Raw genomic sequence first — 18,410 nt, forward strand, 5'->3', positions numbered from 1 at the left:
AAATACAAATACACTTGTGCTATTAGGTGGCTGAAGCATGATTGATGGAAGGTTGCTGACTTTCAGTGAGAGAGAATGAAAATATTTTTGCAAGATAAACATGACTAGCTCTGACCCTAGATGGCCTGGCCTCAAATTGTATCATCCCAGAATGAGTCATAGCTATCTGGGCTGGCTGGTTGACAGGAACAGTAAGGACACTGGCAAAATGGCACACATGGAAGGACAAATGTTGTCAGCATGGAAAAGGACAGATTTGTGCTCCAAGGTAGCACTTTCACAGACAGCACCAAAACAATGTTAGTAATGTGCTGGAGGACAGACTGCTGTAACATTCTGAAAGTTGCTTTGCACATATATTTGAAGCAGTTTGAGCTTGCACAACAGAAATTTGAGTCTCCACTGCAGTAGACATTTGTTGATTGTTTCCTGCTTTGTATTAGTTTGGAAGGTGAGCCATCAGATGCTACATCACAGATAGAGGTGGTAAGGATTGGCTCCAATCCCTGTTCCAGAATGGTGCTGTATCCCTTCTTGTCCTGTTACATTAAATGAAGACTTTCAGATAGGTGTGGCAATGAACCAGGCACTTCAGTATGCACTTGCATCAACATTGTTTCGTGGATCAGCTCAGCTAGTTCCAAACAAGGCATCCCTGCACAGAACTCACGTGTAATTTCATCCTTTGGCTGTCTAGCACTTGGGCTACCCTTCTCTCTTGTTCTTGCTGCAGTCACTTGCATTCAGCATGTCATCATGTCCAGAGGCCACCTCTAAGCTGTCCTCTAAAGTATTGAGTAAGTCACTATCTGAGCTGGGGCTGAGTGAGTTGTGATGTTTCTTCAACATTCAATCTCCTCTTTCCTTTTGACCTTTTGCTCTTCTGACATTGCCCAGCTACATTGCAATGTTTGGGATCTGTGAAGAAAAAGGTAAAGAATAGAGTTACAGTGAAGGGAGAGGTAAAATAAAAGCTGTGTTCCTATTATCTGAAGCTTATTTTTTCCATTTGTTGACAGGTAAGGGTATCATTGAGTAGGCCAGGATTATTGCCCAGCTCTAAATGCCCTGGGCAAGGTGCTGGTGAGCTATCTTCTTGAACCACTGCAGCCTTGGCACATAGGGACACACAACTGCGGGGGAGGGAGTTTCAGGATTTATTTTACCTTAGCGATTTGAAGGAGTACAATCCGAACCAGGATGGTGCGTGGGTTGGGGGAAGCTTAAAAGTGGGTATTCCCATGAACCCACTGATCTTGTCTTTCTGGGTGTGTTTTAAAAGCACTGTTGGAGGAGCGTCGGTGATTTATGGCAGTGCATCTTCGCTGATGATGGGAAGCAGAATGATGGCATGTAGAGAACATATATAGGAAATTCTTCACATTGACGTTAGTGTGCTGCGGTTGTATAGGAACAGCTGGGCTAGGGGTTCGGGAGTTGGTTACCCCTACATAGAGGTTTAAGTTAATCGAGAGTTTGATTAATCACTTCAGGATTGCGATGATACAAAGCCCGCGCGCCGTCGCCTCGGACTGACCAGGAAAGAGCGGGAAGCGGTAGGCTCCGATAATGATTGGCGGGTGGGGCTGCGCGCGGGCCGTTCGGCAGTTGGCGGTTGACGCACGAGCCATTGGCGATTGGCCGGCGCGCGCGCGCGCTGTGCGGGGCGGCGGGCGTAGTTTGCAGAGTTTGTGCGGTCTCCTTTCAGTAGCAGCGGCGTGGCGGTGACAGCAGCATGTGCGATCTCTGTGAGAATCAGAGCGGGAGAGAGACGACAACTGCCATAGGAAGCAGCGCAGCCCAACTCGGCCATCCCGACTGGCTCCAGGTGCTTTAAACCGCTTTCTCGCTGGCCAAAGGGGAAATAGTGACAGAACTGTGCCGGAATATATATATATATATAAACGAAGAGGCTGGAGAGCTGCAGACTCAGGGATGGAAAACTTCTTTCGGAGAAAGTCAATGGCAGAAGCATCAAACTCTTGCTAGTATCGCAAAGGTAAGGCAGTCAAGAATCCTGCGCTCAACTCCGTCTGGAAGTGTGCAAGGAAAGGAAGGTGGGAAAGAGGGAGGGACAGGAGAGGGGAGGGGGGAGAATCACACGGTCACGATTTCTGGGAAACCGCTGGTCTTTCACTAACGTCTCATTTCACGGGATGCAGTTCGCTTCGATGGAGAAGCATTGTAAAGTGTGTGTGAGGAGCTGCTGCGAAATGGCTGTCAGTGGTTCATGGTGGCGGCTTTTAATCAGTCTCTAGCGCCGACTATGTTGAATATCTGAGATTGCCGGGCGATCCGTACAGAGGACATTCTCTAGTCCCTTTACCAACATTTCCGAAAATGCTATCAGCACACGCTGACTAGTGCACGGATGGACACGGTGATTGTTGCAGAATTTGTTTACTGAAACATCTTTAATCTCTGCGGATCTCTGACAACTTGACCACCAACACTGATAGAAACATTCGCCCGATCTTTAAAATAAATTACCCACCATTTTGCATTTAATTCTAAATAACTACATTGTTGAAAGGTATTATTTTCCAAGGTTTTCTTTCTGAGCTGATCTCCCCTCGGTGTGTAAATGTAGCAGTGGAGCACTCTGTCAGTTGGTGTGGGAAAAGGCGAAACAAGTAGCTTATATATTTCATTCATATAGAACTGTTCGACCAGATTATTACCCTGACAGGTCCGCAGTCCATGTGAGTTTGTTTTCAAGAACGGCTCCACCACCTTAAACATTTCTTTGTTCTTGTTAGTAAGTAAGTTTAAAATTCACCTACAAAACATGTTAAATCTAGAGGCGAAGTTGAGGTCGAGCCGCAGCTTGGTTATGTCAGAAACGGGCTGACAAGGTTGTTTGGGGAAATGTCTTATTCGGTACACTTTCTAGTTACTGCCTGCCTTAATCAGAATGAACGTACCTTATCAGAGCAGTGTAGCTGTAGATGAACAGACACGCATTAATGTTTGTGTACTTTACACAACTGGCCTAATGCATCAGCAAGAGACTAGCGTCACAGGGAATCTCATCTTTCTTTGCCTCCGCCACGACTTTCTCTGCTGTTTCCTTCCCCTCTCCGTCTCCTTTCCCATTTCTACCTCTTCTTCCGTCTCTGTTCTTGCATCTATTTTCCTCCTTTCTCGGTTTCTTTCAGGCTATCCTCCCTTTCTCTATTTCCACCTGTATGTCTATCTCCGACCCCCTTCCTCTTCCTTTCCCATCTGTCAAATGAGGTCCTAGGACTAATCGGCCGAATAGTACCCGGCTGTTTAGGAATCTGCTCCCCTCACTTCCCCTGTATTTGTTTCTACCAGATTGCCTCTTGAAGTTTATCAGTAGTGACATTTCTGCATTTCCAATGCCAGATCCATTTATTAGCCACGAATGTGGTGTGCAGTGGGGAACAGAACGAGGTGAGTCCTTCAAATCCTGGGATAAAATTACATTTTGGATATAAACAATAGGAAACATAAGCAGATTGTGCTATAAATATCAAGGGCGTGGAGATCTCTAACCACTAGTAATGATGTTTGACAACTTGGATTTGGAACAAAAAAGTAAGTCATTTATTTGCATCTTCACCGAGCTTCAGTACAGTTCGAGTTGTTGTGGGATGAGAAGCCTTCGGTGTTGTTAAGTGCTGAACTTGCCTTTGTATATTCACATGCCGTGAATATCTATCTGTTCAGATGCGTAAAAATGACTGCACTGCAATGCATTCAAAATGAAACGGTATTATTTAAAGGCCGCATTTAGTGTCTTCGCCAAAATTCCTGTAGAGGTGGTTTGTTTAGCTTTCTGTGATACATTTCTGTAGTTTTATGAAATCAATACTCTAAGCAATCTGCAAACGTGGTAAAACATACAGGTAGAAAATTATCCATAATGATTGTATTGAACGGGTTTAAAAGTTGTAGCTGTTAGTGTGAATGTAGGGCAAATTGATCTATGAACAATTGTATTGAAGGGTTTTGACCCAATACAGATGTGACATTCGTGCATAATATTTACAATAAGTCAAAGCTGCCAGTCAACTGTCTCATAATTGTATATACTCTGTAGTTAGATTTTTATAACCATAGTAAATTTCTTGGTTGTTTTTCAGCTTTCAGTTCTGATGTGGGATTACCGGTGGTGATGGATCTGTTCCCTTTTTCATTGTTTGTATTTTTACTTTGCATCCCAGAATAGGAAGTTTTAATGTATTACCAGCCTATTTAGCCACTTCTTTACCTATTTATCTTCTGCATGTTATAAAGCGTCATGTATACTTATTGAGCTAAAAACATCATGCTGTATCATCAGAAAATAATCTTGCCACTTTGCTGGATTGATTGGTTGACTGAATGATACCAAATTATACTGCAGAAAAATATCATGTAAATTAAATAGCACTAGTGCTGAAGCCCAGAGAAACTGTTTAAAAAGTTTGGGGTTAAGGTGGTAAATAATGCCATTTACATACCATAAGTAAAGACTTTTTCTAAAAATCATTTTCTTGTACATTTTTCAACACATCAACAAAACCTTTAAATAGATTCTAATCTGACCTTTTCTGACTCTTGAATCATTTAAAAATTATTATTAGTCATATGGACTTTATTTTTCCTTCCTTTCAACCTTGGTAAGGTTTTGGTCACCTGTCCTAACCCCTCAATATGGTTGTGTCAAATTCTATCTGATAATGCAGCCTGAAGTTCCTTACATATGTACATGCAAATTGTTTTTGTTGGGTTGCAACACAATAAGAATGTAAAGCTAGCCATTTCTGTAGCCAATGAATTCCTAATTTTAGTTAATGCATTTTTGGATTTATTTTGCTTTTATTTTGAGAAAAGAAAAATATGCAATATTAACCCAAGTCTCCTGCCATTTTTAGAGTCTTTGAATAATAGAGGATACAAAGCTGAAGGGCTTACTGTCTTCTGCCCTTATGAGGACTTGAGATAAGGAACCCCACTGGTGAGGGAGAGGTAGAGAGTAGAAGAGAGGTGCTAGCTAATAAGTTGACAGAAGTGGGACAGTTGTAGTACTGGAATGGAAAACTAATATTTTTAGAAAGATTCCAAGAGCCTCTGGTTTATCAGCCAGCGAAATGAAAGGGCAGAATGCTTTCCTTAAATTGCTTGTTCATGGTTGTGTACATTGTTGTCAATACTGATATTTAGCCCACTTTAAATGCCTTAATCAAGACATCCTTTTGGTCACACCTTCAGAATGTGGTTGTGAGCTTGTTGAACTGCTGCAGTCAGTATAGTATAGGTGCAGATCAATTCTGTTAGGGAAGAATGGAGTTCTGGAACTTTGATTTAATGATAAAGATGAAATAATGATTTTTTTTCTGGTCAGGATGTAGCATGACTTGGAGGGAACCTTGCAGGTGCTGGTGTACCCATGCACTTTTAGCCCTTGTTCTTCTACATAGTAAAGGTAATGTGTTTGGCAGGCATTGTTGAAGAAACCTTGGCAAGTTGCTGCATTGTGGATATGTGCTGCGACCAGTAATCTTTCAATTCCCTCTCGGATGCCACAATTGAATCTGCTTCTACTTCATACATTCTCAGGCAGCACAGCCCAGAGCCTAACCACTCAGTGAGTGAAAATATTTTTCCTTGTGTCATCCTTGGTCCTTTCGTCAATCGCTTGAAAATTGCCCCCTTTTGGTTCTTGAATATACTGCCAATGGAAACAGTTTCTCTGTATTATTCTGTCCAGATCCCATATGGCATCCTCCAGTCTGAAAAGCAATCATTCTCCACTTTTCTGTTTTCAGTTACCCAGACAACTTTGTACCCATGTTGCTATCCTTTTTATCCCATTAACTTTAACTTTGCTGGCAAACATCTTACTTGGCAGTTTATCAAAAACATTTTGAATGTCCAGATGTGTCACGTCGACTGAATTGTCTGTGCCTTCTGGTGATTGATCACTACATAATGGGGAAGAGTTCCTTTCTGTCTGCCTTATCTATGCCCATCATAATTTTGTATATCTCAATCATGTCCCCTCTCATCCTCCTCTGCTCCGAGGAAGACAACTCCAGTCTGTCCAATCACTGTTCATAACTGAATCTCTCCAGCCCAGGAAAAGTTCTGATAAATCTCCTCTGTACCCTTTCCGGTGCTATCGCATTCCTCTTAAAGTGTGAATTCCAGAACTGCACACAATACTTTGTCTGTGGCCTAACCAACTTTTTATACAGTTCTAGTATAACTTCCCAGTTCTTGAGCTCTGTCTCAGCTAATAAAGGCAAGTATCCCATATGCCCACATGTTTTCATGCCTTAAGAGACCAGTGTACATGCACACCAAGGTCCCATGGATCTTCAGTGCTTGCAAGGGTCCTCCTGTTCATCATATAATCCCTGCCTTGCTAGTCCTGTCTAAACTCATTTTCATTGAATTGAATTCCATTTGCCACTGATGAGCTCATTTCATCAGCGCATAAAGTTTGCAGATGACACTAAGATGAGTAAAGTTTGCAAATGACACTAAGATGAGTGGCAAAGCAAAGTGTGCAGAGGACTGTGAAACTTTGCAGAGGAACATAGATATATTGAGTGAGTGGGCAAGGTCTGGCAGATGGAATACAATGTAAATAAATGTGAAGTCATACATTTTGGTAGGAGTAATAGTAAAAAGGATTATTACTTGAATGGTAAAAAGTTGCAGCATGCTGCTATGCAGAGGGACCTGGGTGTCCTTGTGCATGAATCACAGAAGGTAGGTCTGCAGGTACAACAAGTAATTAGGAAGGCAAATGGAATTTTGTCCTTCATTGCTAAAGGGATTGAAATAAAAAGCAGAGAGGTTATGTTGCAGCTGTACAAGGTGCTGGTGAGGCCACACCTAGAGTACTGTGTGCAGTTTTGGTCTCCTTACTTGAGAAAGGATGTACTGGCACTGGAGGGGGTGCAAAGGAGGTTCACTAGGTTGATTCCGGAGTTGAGGGGGTTGGCTTATGAGGAGAGACTGAGTAGATTGGGATTATATTCATTGGAATTCAGAAGATTGAGGGGGGATCTTATAGAAACATATAAAATTATGAAGGGAATAGATAAGATAGAAGTAGAGAGGATGTTTCCACTAGCAGGTGAAGCTAGGACAAGAGGGCATAGCCTCAAGATTAGAGGGAGCAGATTTAGGACTGAACTGAGAAGGAATTTCTTCACCCAGAGGGTTGTTAATCTATGGAATTCCTTGCCCAGTGAAGTAGTTGACGCTACTTCAGTAAACGCTTTTTAAAAAAAAGGTAGATTTTTTTTGAACAATAAAGGAATTAAGGGATACGGTGAGAATGCGGATAAGTGGATCTGAGTCCACGAAAGGATCAGCCATGATCTTATTGAATGGCGGAGCAGGCTCGAAGGGCCAGACGGCCTACTCCTGCTCCTAGTTCTTGTGTTCTTGTATTCATCTATATCCTGCTATAAACTAAGGCTAACCTCCTTACTACTTACCAATTTTTGTCTCATCTGCAAACTTACTGATCAACCTTCCTACATTCAAATTAGTGCAGATTATTTTCTCCACTGTCACTTCTTTTGTATTCAAAGTTCCACATACTCAGAATCTTTAACGTTTTTGTAACCCTTTCCATCTGCAGAATTGCTTTTAACATGCCACATACTGCAAAATTGGATATTGTATACATCAAATCAAGAATTTTACCATTTACCAACTTCCGTGCATTGTTCATTTATCTAATAGCCTCCTGTGATGACTGTATGAATTGCATTTGCCACTATACCCAGTTCCCTTAATTATCTATCCTTTCTTATACATCCACATCTTTCCTCCAATTTCCTACATTCTTTTGGTAATTCCCTGTCTACCCACATCCAGCTTATTTTAGAAAAAGCCTCAATTCACATCAGAACATACCATGGGCTACATTTTGACAATCCAAAGAAAACATCAATTTACTCTTTTTGTTTTTACTTTCTGTCCTCTTATATAGCCTGTCATGTCACCACCATGTGTCTTGCTGTTTACAAGTCTAATATTTGGGACGTCATCAAATGCATTTTGAACATCTATTGTATCCCTTAGAAAGTATGCTCAACAATTACAAAAATTATTCCATTCCATTTTAAATGCATGCAGTCAGATTAGATTATACATTTTCAAATATTCACCCATGTTATCCTTGAAATAATTCCTAATGCATTGCAATATTAATAAGTTACAAAGAGTTAGAGGATTTTTGGACCAATTAAGTTCAAGGGAAGCAATAGGATTTTTGTTTTAAAGAAATGCAGTTCAAGAATATAACAGATTTGATTAAGCTATTAGATTTAAAAGAGGTATTCAAAATCGTGAGGCTCTGAACAGAGCGGATAGGGAGAAAATGTTACCTCTCGTAAAAGCATTGTGATAAAGGGGCACAAATTTGAAGTAATTGGCAATGAAAATAAAGTGATGTGAGGAAAAGCTTTTTCATGCAGTGAGTGGTTAGGATCTGGAATGCAGTGCTTGTGAATATGGTGGAGGAAGGTTCAATTCAGGCTTTTGAAGTGATGTTAGATGGTTATCTGAAAAAGAAGAACGTAAAGGGTTATGGAGAAAAGGCAAAGGAATGGCATCAGGTAATTTATTAGTTTGGAGAGGAAGTTTAGACATGATGTAAACAAGCGTAGACAAGGTAGCCACCTCCACTGAAACAATTGTGTGGGCAGAATCTTGCTTGTTTTTGGCAAGGTCTGAGTTGCATTGAGTATTTTGAAGTAATCGTTGCTGCAAGACTGAGTGAGATTTCTTGCTGTGTTTTAAGTAACATGCTTCACTAACTACCAGCCCCACCCCAATGGTGTCCCTCTCATCTGATTCTATCTCCATCTTACCGTGTGCTGCTCCCAAAATGACTCACCATTCGCTGGATATTTGCTGAAAGATAAGTAACCCTTACGCTGGTGCGATTTTTAAAAGGCTCCTTTTAAAAGGCATCTAGACAAGCATTGGAAATCCATTGTTGTCCCTCACCAGCAAGTTGGTAGAATAGCCACAAAGCCGCATCGCTGACAGTACATGGCCACCACTGCTGACGTTCCGTTTACATACCCAACCATTCTCTCACAGTAGCCATTGTTGAACCACCGTTCCATACAGCTTAGCTGTCCTTAGCCACATCCCATCTACACAGCCTCTAAGTCAGTGCTACGCTGCCACCAGTGTCCACTTGACACCTGCATATTGTTATTGTTCAGTTTGGAAATATCAGATAGAGGCAAGCAATCAGACAAAAGCAAACAGGAGCTTTAATTGACAACCAGCAAAAGTGAACACCAAGAAATTAGTAGATGCTGCAGTTCACCCCCACAATGCAAACCAAATGTTGGCACAATAAGTTATGACTATTTTATAGTCTTCTCTACCCAGCTTGCTTCTTCTGGAACTAGGCATCAAATCAGATGCCTGTAGCACTGTTTGCAGCTAAGCTATGCCATCCTCCAGCTCAAAGACCTCATCATTCTCCTCGGAAATTTACTGCCATTTCCTTCACTTCTCGGCATCTTTCAGTCACATCTTGCCTGCTGTGATATTGTAGAGCACAGCACACCAGAATTCTGAGGGATGTTATGTCTGGTCTGTACTAGACTGGTCCAAGTTACAGAACTGTATCCTCAGCAACCTTATCACTGGCCCACCATGGCTCTGGCCGTAATATATGCATCAACTTGGTGACAGTATCGTGCTAGCACATTACATCAAAAAAGTAATGCCTGTTGCACTCTGATCCACTTCCCATCTCAGATTCACTTGAACCATGATACTTGTCATTGAAGGCAGTACAATCCATTATTAGACTTGCATGAGATGTGATGCTGCAATGTTCCCCTTGTCCCACAGTACCCTCAAGTTCTACAAGTGGAATGCTTTTGGGCAACATTTTCCTACTTTTTTAATTCATTGCATTAACTCCTACATCACTGAGATGATAATGTTGGATTACCAAGCATCAGTGGCATGCTGCAGCCTGTCTTTGACACGCATTTGATGCCTAAGCTTGTTCACTGCATGCATTGCATTTGGGTGAAGATAGTATTTGCAAATGAAACGAGCTGGAGTTCGCAAATGACGCTGGTTGTTTTTGCCCTACACTGCCCAAACATCCAACAGACATTGATCCTGCACTTCTCAACCACCAACTGACACTGGCAGTACCCACCATAGACATCATTCCAGCCATTTGGCAGTTTCATTTTGCATCTAAAAAACCGGTTAGTGACGACAGGGAATGCAGATTGCTTGCAGTGGATACCATCCGTGTGCCACTATGACAACCCCCTCACCCCCAATCAAGTCTCTATGTCCACTTTACCTTCCTCTATCACAGCAACCTATTCCCATTCCCCTATCTGAGGACCAACCACATTGAACTTTGCCTCCAACTGTCCTCCCTGCCCCTGAATCTGAACACTACCTTTTAACGATATCTATCCTGGTCCTCAATGCTCTCCCTGTGGAAGCCATGAACAGGATCGTGCGATTTCTTGGAATTGTGCTCAGGCTATGGTCCACCAGCAGATTACTGAAGTTAAAAGTTTAATGTATGCCGTAAGTCACCTGCCTCTTTTCTGGAAATCAAATGACTTTTGAGAAGCTGCTAAACTAAGCAAGGAGATACAAGATGTGATTTATTGCCATATTTTATGGGAAAGATAAACACTCATTTTTGCTAAGGTTAGGAGCTAATGCTAATAGTTGCGTGGCAACCTCCTCTGGTTTTAGAATTTGGGTTTGGAGACCTAGAAGTCAGTCAGTAGTGAAGACACCCAAGAAACTGCAAGTGTCTCTCCTGAAATTCTGTTTCATAGAACAAATTTCTAAGAATTAAATAGTTTTGAAACATCAGTATTTCTGCCTACCTGGTGAAGCCTGAAGTAGTGGACTGTCACCAATTCTCAACAACTCAAATCTAAGTTGATTGGAATCAGAACAGGACATTTACCATCAGTCTACAGCTGTCAGAAATTCAGCATTGTCAACAGTCCGCAGATGTGAACAGTCCGCAGTTGGTGGTTGAGAAGTGCAAGATCAATGTCTGTTGGATGTTTGGGCAGTGTAGGGCAAAAACAACCAGCGGCATTTGCGAACTCGTTTCATCTGCATATGAAACATTTTGTCCTGTGTTTCCAGAGTTTGGAAAAGGACTTCCTTTTTTCTGTTTTGCCCTTTGTTAAGATAAACCCACCTTTTCTAAAGAGACTTTTCTTTTTGTATTGTGTGTGTCCATGTGTGCGCAATTAAGGGGATATAGTTTCAATTCTGGTTGATAGTTTAGGTATTAATGAGTAATTGCAATTTGCTTTAAGGATACATTTTATTCATACATAATGAACAGATTACTTTGCATTCATTAAAAAACGGGTTGATCTTTCTTTTTTTCTGGGTAGCAGTACATGAATGGAATTGCACACTTTAATAAATGAATTAAGAAACTTGTACAACTGGTGAAACAGTGAGACTTGATCATCAGTTATGATGATCAGAAATCATAATAGTACTAACTAGCTTTTGGCATTGGGAGTGATCTGGAGATTATTACCTCTCAGATTTTGCTTGTTAGCTTCGTTCTTTACTGTCTAAAATCGGCCTGTTGGAAATTGTCCTTCCTTTCTTCTTGTGTTACAACTTAACAGCTCCATTTTCATAATGACTTTAATGTAGTACCAAGGACAATGCACAGGACCATTAACAGGCAAAATTTGACATTGAGCCACGCAAAGAAATGTTAGAGGAGTGACTGACTGGGAAAGGATCTGAAAGAATTCAGGCTGATGGTTGCTAAAGCACCACACGCTGTGATGTTATATGGACTCTTGGGCATAAAGCTTACATAGAAACAGAAGATAGGAGCAGGAGTAGGCCATTTGACCCTTCAAACCTGCTCTGCCATTCACTTTGATCATGGCTGTCATCAAACTCAATGCCATGATCCCATTCTGCACCCCATCCCCCCCACCCCACATCCCTTGATTCTTCTAGCCACAAGAACTATATTTACCTCTTCCTTGAAAACAGTGTTTTAGCCTTAACCACTTTGTGAATTTCACAGGCTCACTACTGTCTTGGTGAAGAAATTTCTCCATATCTTAATCCTAAAAAAATTACCCCTTATCCTTAAACTATGACCCCTATCTGGTCTCATCCTGTTAAAATTTTATAGGTATCTACAAAATCTCCTCCGCTCATTCTTCTACACTCCAGTGAATACAACCGACTCAATCTCTCCTCATATATCAGTCCTGCCATGCCAGGAATCAATTTGGTAAACTTTTGCTGCATTCCCTCAACAGCAAGAACATTCTGCTTCAGATAAGGAAACCAAAACTGCGCACACTATTCCAGGTGTGGCCTCATCAATGTCCTGTATCATGGCAGTAAACGTTTCTGTATTCTCATTCTCTCGCTATGAAGGCCAACATACAGTTGGCTTTCTTTACTACCTGTTGCACCTGTGTGCTTAGTTTCTGCGGCTGATGCCCAGGTATCACTAAACATTCCCCTCTCTCAATTGACAGTCATTCAAATAATAATCTGCCTTCCGATTCTTGCAACCTTGCATTTATCCATTTATCCACATCATACTGCATCTGCAATGCATTTGCCCAGTCCCTGAGCCTGTCTAAATCACACCACAACATCTCTGCACCCTCCTCACAGCTCATCCTTCCACCCCAGATTTGTGTCATCTGCAAGTTGAGATATTACATTTAGATCCCACATCTAAATCATGAGCATGTGTTGTGATTAGCTGGAGCCCTAGTACTGATCCCTGTGGTACCCCAGTCGTCACTGAGTGCCATTCAGGAAAAGATCTATTTATTCCTATTTTGAATCCTGTCTGCTTGTCAATTTTCTATCCCTCAATACGCTAACCCTAATACCACGCGCTTTAATTTTACACATTTATTTTCTGTGTGGGACTTTGTCAAAAGCCTTCTGAAAGATCAAATAAACTGCATCCACGCCTTTCCCCAGTTAGCTGAAGAATTGTCAAGCATGATTTCTCTTGTAAGTCTATGCTAGCTGTGTCTGAGTCTACCACTGTGTAAGTGCTTTGCTATAAAATCCTTGACAATGGACTCTAACATCTTCCCCACTACTGACATCAGACTCACTGGCCTATAATTGCTTATTTTCTCTCTATTTCCTTTTTCAATTCGTGGGATTATATTAGCCATGTCTCAATCTGTAAGAACTGTTCCAAAGTTTAAAGAATTTTGGAAGATAACCCACCAATGTGTCCATTATACTCTGGCTCTAGATTATCAGGCCCTGGGGACTTACCAACCTTCTATCCCATTAATTTCTCCAACACCATTTCACTATTACTACAGATTTGCTTCAGTTTCTACCTTTCACTAAACACTGTTTCCCATTATTTCTGACCTTATTTATGACCTCCTTCGCGAAAATAGAAGTGAGACATGAATTTAGTTCATCAGCCATTTCTTTGTTCCCCATTATAAACTCCCCTTTTTATGAATGTAAGGGACTGACATTAGTTTTTCAGCAATCTTTTTCTCTTTACATAACTCTAGAAACTTTTAAAGTCAGTTCTTGTGTTCCCTGCAAGATAATCTTACATAATCTCTTGGTTCTCCTTTGCTGACTTCTAAATTGTTTCCAATCCTCAAGTCTATTGTTTTTTTTTTCTCGCCAATTTGTATGATTTTTTGTCCATCTAGTACTATCCCTAACTTCCCTCGTACATCATGGTTTGGCCACTGTTCTCGTTGCACTCTTGATGTAGACAATAAACAATTTTTGTAGTTCACTCATTTGCTTTTAGAATGTTTGTCAGTGCCTATCTACCGTTATTCCTTTCAGTAACATATTCCAATCCATCATAGCTAACTCATGCCTCATACTTTTGTAGTTTCCCTTATTAAGATTCCGGATCCTAGTCTCAGAATCAACTACCTCACTCTACCAAGGAAGAAGAAACATATTAATGGGAGGATGAGGCAGCCATGGCTGACGAGGGAATCAGGGACAGCATTTAAGAGAAAGGTTATGTAGGGAAGATTATTGGGAAGCCAGAGGATGGGAAATCTTTTTTTTAAAAAGAGCAGAGGATAACTAAAAAAGCAATAATGAGGCAGTAGATGAATATGAAAGTAAGCAGGTTGGTAATATTATCACAGTTTTATTAGATATCAAAAGGTAAGAGAGAGGCAAAAATGGACATTGGAACGCTGTAAAGTGAGGCTACAGAAATAGTAATGTGGAAGAAAAAGAATTGTTGGAGGAACTAAATAGGTATTTTGCATCAGTTTTCACAGCAGAAGACACCAGCAGCATACCAGAACTTCGAGAGTCGGGGGTCAGAGATGAGTGTAGTGGCCATCACGAAGGAGGAGGTGCTGGGGAAGCTGAAAGGTCTGAAGGCAGATAAATCACTTGGACCAGATGGACTACACCCCAGAATTCTGAAGGAGACAGTGAAGGAGATTTGTAGAGTCAGACGACTGGAAAATGGCTAATGTAACACCTCTGTTTAAGAAAGGGGGGGGGTGCAAAAGATAGGAAACTATAGGCCAATGACCTGACCTCAGTGGTTGGTAAGATTTTAGAGTCCATTGTTAAGGATGAGATTGCAGAGCACTTGGAAGTACATAGTAAAATAGGGCTGAGTCAGCACTGCTTTGTTCAGAGGAGGTCATATCTGACAAATCTGTTAGAATTCTTGAGGTACCAAGCAAGTTAGACAAAGGAGAACCAGTGAATATGATCTGTTTGGATTTCCACAGAATCCCTACAGTATGGAAGCAGGCCATTCAGCCCATTGAATCCACACTGATCCTCTGAAGAGCGTCCCACCCTCTACCCTATCCCTGCATTTCCTGCCCTAGATACTATGGGCAATTAAACATGGCCAATCCACCTAACCTGCACATCTTTGGACTGTGGGAGGAAACTGGAGCACCTAGAGGAAACTCACGCAGACATGGGGAAAATGTGCAAACTTCACACAGATGGTTGCCCGAGTCTGGAATTGAACCCAGGTCCCTGGCAATGTGAGGCAGCAGTGCTAACCACTGAGCCACCATGCCACCCCCATTGGATTTCCAGGATGCTGCTAAATAAGACAAGAGCCCATGGCATTCAGGGCATGGATAGAGGATTGGCTTATTGGCGGAAGGCAGAAAGTAGGGATAAAGGATTCTCTGTCAGGATGACAGCTAGTGGAGTTGTGCAGGGGTCTGAGTAGGGACTGCAACTATTCAAGTTATAATGATTTGGGTGATGGAATTGAGGACATTGTTACTAAGAATGTAGTTGACACGAAGGCAGGTGGAGGGACAAGAGGGATGGTAGGCTGCAGAAGAATTTGGATAGGCTAGGACAGTGAGAAGAGAATTGGCAGATGGAATACAGTGTGGGAAAGTGTGAGGTCATCCACTTTGGTAAGAAGAATAGGATGTAGACTGTTTTCTAAATTAGGAAAGGCTTTGGAAATCTGAAGCACAAAGGGACCGAAGGGTCTGTTTCCGTGCTATATGACTATGACTTGAGATTCCTAATTTAGGATTTTCTTATGGTTATGATGCAGGTTCATGCTGTAGTTTGGAAGGCAAATTCAATGTTAGCATTCATTTCAAGAGGGCTAGAATGCAAGAGCAGAGATGTAATGCTGAGGCTGTATAACGCAGATCACATTTGGAATACTGAGAATAATTTTGGGCCACGTATCTACGGCAGAATGTGCTGGCATTGGAGGTGGCTCAGAAGATGTTTACGAGACTGATCTCTGGGATGAAGTGCATTCATATGTGGAATGGTTAAGGACTGTAGGTCTGTACTCAATGGAGTTTAGCAGGATCAGGGTCTGGATCTCTTTGAAACTTACAGAATACTGAGCGGCTTGGATAGAGATAGGTTCTTGATTGGTAAGGGGATCAAGTGTAGTGAGGGAGAAGGCAGGAGGATGAGGTTGAGAACATATCAGCCATGAAAGCATTTTTCATTTTTGATTCAATCATATTTTGGTCATTAATCCCCAAGGCATTTCTCACAACAACATTACCAAGTATTCCTTCATCAATGCATAATAATTGGTCTGAGATGGCCTGTTTTGTAGTTGATTCCTTAACGTAGTAGTCCAGAAAGCCATTCCGTATACACTCTAGGAATCCTTCCTCTGCAGTATTGTGACTAATTTAATTCACGCAATCTATGTGTGGATTGAAGTCACCCATAGTGTTCCTTTCCTGTCTGCGTGTCTGATTTGCTGTCTAATGCTGTTCTGAATTTCACCACAACAGTTTGGGGTCTGTATATAATCCCCACTAATGAGGTGGAGGTGCTGGTGTTGGATTGGGGTGGACAAGGTCAGAAGTCACTTCACCTGATGAAGGAACAGCAATGCAAAAACTTGTGATTCCCAAGTAAACCTGTTGGACTATAACCTGGTGTTGTGTGACTTTTGACCTCGTCCCCACGAATATGTTTTGCCCTTCGGTATTTCTCAGTTCTATCCACACAGGTTCTACATTGTCTGAGCTAATATCTTTATCTTCGATATTGTGCTTATATCCTCCTGAACCAATAATGAAACTCTACTGCGTTTTCCTTTTTGTCTGTCCTTCCAAATGCTGAATACCCCCGGATGTTCAGTTCCCATCCCTGAGATCTCAAGAGTGAGACACAGCTTAGATCTCAAAGGAGTGAGACTGAACATCTGGTTCTCCTCAAAGAGTCAAATGACATTTATCGTATCAATTTAACCTGTAACTAGTACTAACATGCAATAAACTCTCTTGTTAACGAAAGATGCTCTTCTAGTTATCCCAGGAGGAAAGTGCTTTTCCTCCACCACACTACATCAAGCAGACCCTGTGGTTTAAACAAGCACATGGACTGCAGTAATTTATTGAAGTCAGCTCACCACACTACCACCTTCTCAAGGGCAGCTAGGGATGAGCAATAAATGCTGGCTAGTCAGTGACACTCATATCCCATAAGTGCATTTTTAAAAAAAAAGGAGAGTAGGAGCTACTTGAGATGTCTTGTTTTAAAAAAAATGACGATGCTTTGGAGAGCTAAGAAGTTCGTTGATTATCACAAACTTCCCAGTCTCTGACTTGCAGTTATTGATGCACTGTTTATGTGGCTGGTTCTGTTACATTTTAGGTCAGTTATGACCCCTGGGATATTGGAGATTCACTGTGGTACTCTGGTTTAATGTACAAGGGAGATAGTTAAATTGTTATTTGTTGGAGATGGTCATTACTTGGATTTATCAGGAATGAATGTTACTTTCAATTGATCATGTGAAGCCTGAATATTATCCATGTCTTCTTGCATGCATGCATGGACTGCTTCCTTATCACATGGAATTGAAAGTAAATGGAACAGTGCAATGTGTCTGTAATTTGCTGTTGTGTATCCATTGTTCTGCATAAAAACAATTTACCAACTTCCAGCTATCTGATTATTGGGCTTGTTTGATTTGTGTGCAGTGTAGTGGATTCCTGGGAATGAGCTCCAACATAGAAAATGCACTGAAGAAGGTACAACGTCTAAACTTGACATGCTTCTGGCCAGCCTTTCATAATCCAAACTCATTAAACTTAAGACCATTTAAATGTTTGTCTGTGACCTTATTTGTATTAAATCCCATTCACCCATCACCCTTGTTTTCAATGACTCCTGATAACTCAATGACTAAAATTTAAAATTCTAGAAATGTATTATTAAGGCCTTGCATGTCGCCATCCCTCACTATCCATGTAATTTCCTTCAACTTCACAACCTCCCAGATTATCTGGTGTGTCTGCCACATGATGAGATGGTTGAAATTGGTGGAGATCACTTGCAGCTCCAGGACATCTTTGTAGGAATTCTTCAAGATAGTGTTCTAGGCCCATCTTCAGTTGCTTCATCAATGTGAGGAACAGGTAGGGGTAGAGGACAGGGGCCAAATCAAAATTGAGATGGAAGGGGAAATTTTTAAAAAATCCAGTCACTGCTGTGCCCACCTTTCTCCAAAAGCATAGAGTATATAGGTGGGCACCATGTACTCGCTCTTTATCAGGAATGACACCCAGACATGAACGTAGCTGCAGAAGAGGAGCAGACAATTGGTAATTATGTCCTCCTCCACTGCCTGCTGCCTGGATCTGTTAGTAATCAACTTGGCCAGACGCAGGAACATATCTTTGAGGAGGTCCTCTAATTTGTCTGCATCCCCCCACATTGCTTCCCCAAAGATCAAGATTGTGGGGCTGAAGTGCAACCAAAAAGCACATTGAAAGATTTTTCAAATAACTTAAAAAAAAAATGTACATGGTCCAAGAACTCCATAGCACTGGAAACTAAACAGTTGGACTGGGAGTCTATGAACCACCACTATCTGCAGTTACACAGGACTGCTGTGTGCAACACCCTCACCTCAG

General features: G+C 41.5%; 1 protein-coding gene across 1 annotated transcript in view; it reads left to right on the top strand.

Annotated features, from left to right (window-relative positions):
- The first annotated feature begins 1,736 nt into the window (after positions 1-1,736).
- Positions 1,737-18,410, top strand: part of adgrb2 (adhesion G protein-coupled receptor B2) — a 683,435-nt gene continuing 666,761 nt past the window's right edge. Inside the window, exon 1 of the mRNA XM_048613298.1 lies at positions 1,737-1,999. The gene's annotated coding sequence lies outside the window, so the exon portion shown is untranslated. The remainder of the gene's footprint in view (positions 2,000-18,410) is intronic.

Source organism: Rhincodon typus, chromosome 27, assembly GCF_021869965.1.
Source record: "Rhincodon typus isolate 14 chromosome 27, sRhiTyp1.1, whole genome shotgun sequence".
In the NCBI taxonomy this organism is placed as follows: Eukaryota; Metazoa; Chordata; class Chondrichthyes; order Orectolobiformes; family Rhincodontidae; genus Rhincodon; species Rhincodon typus.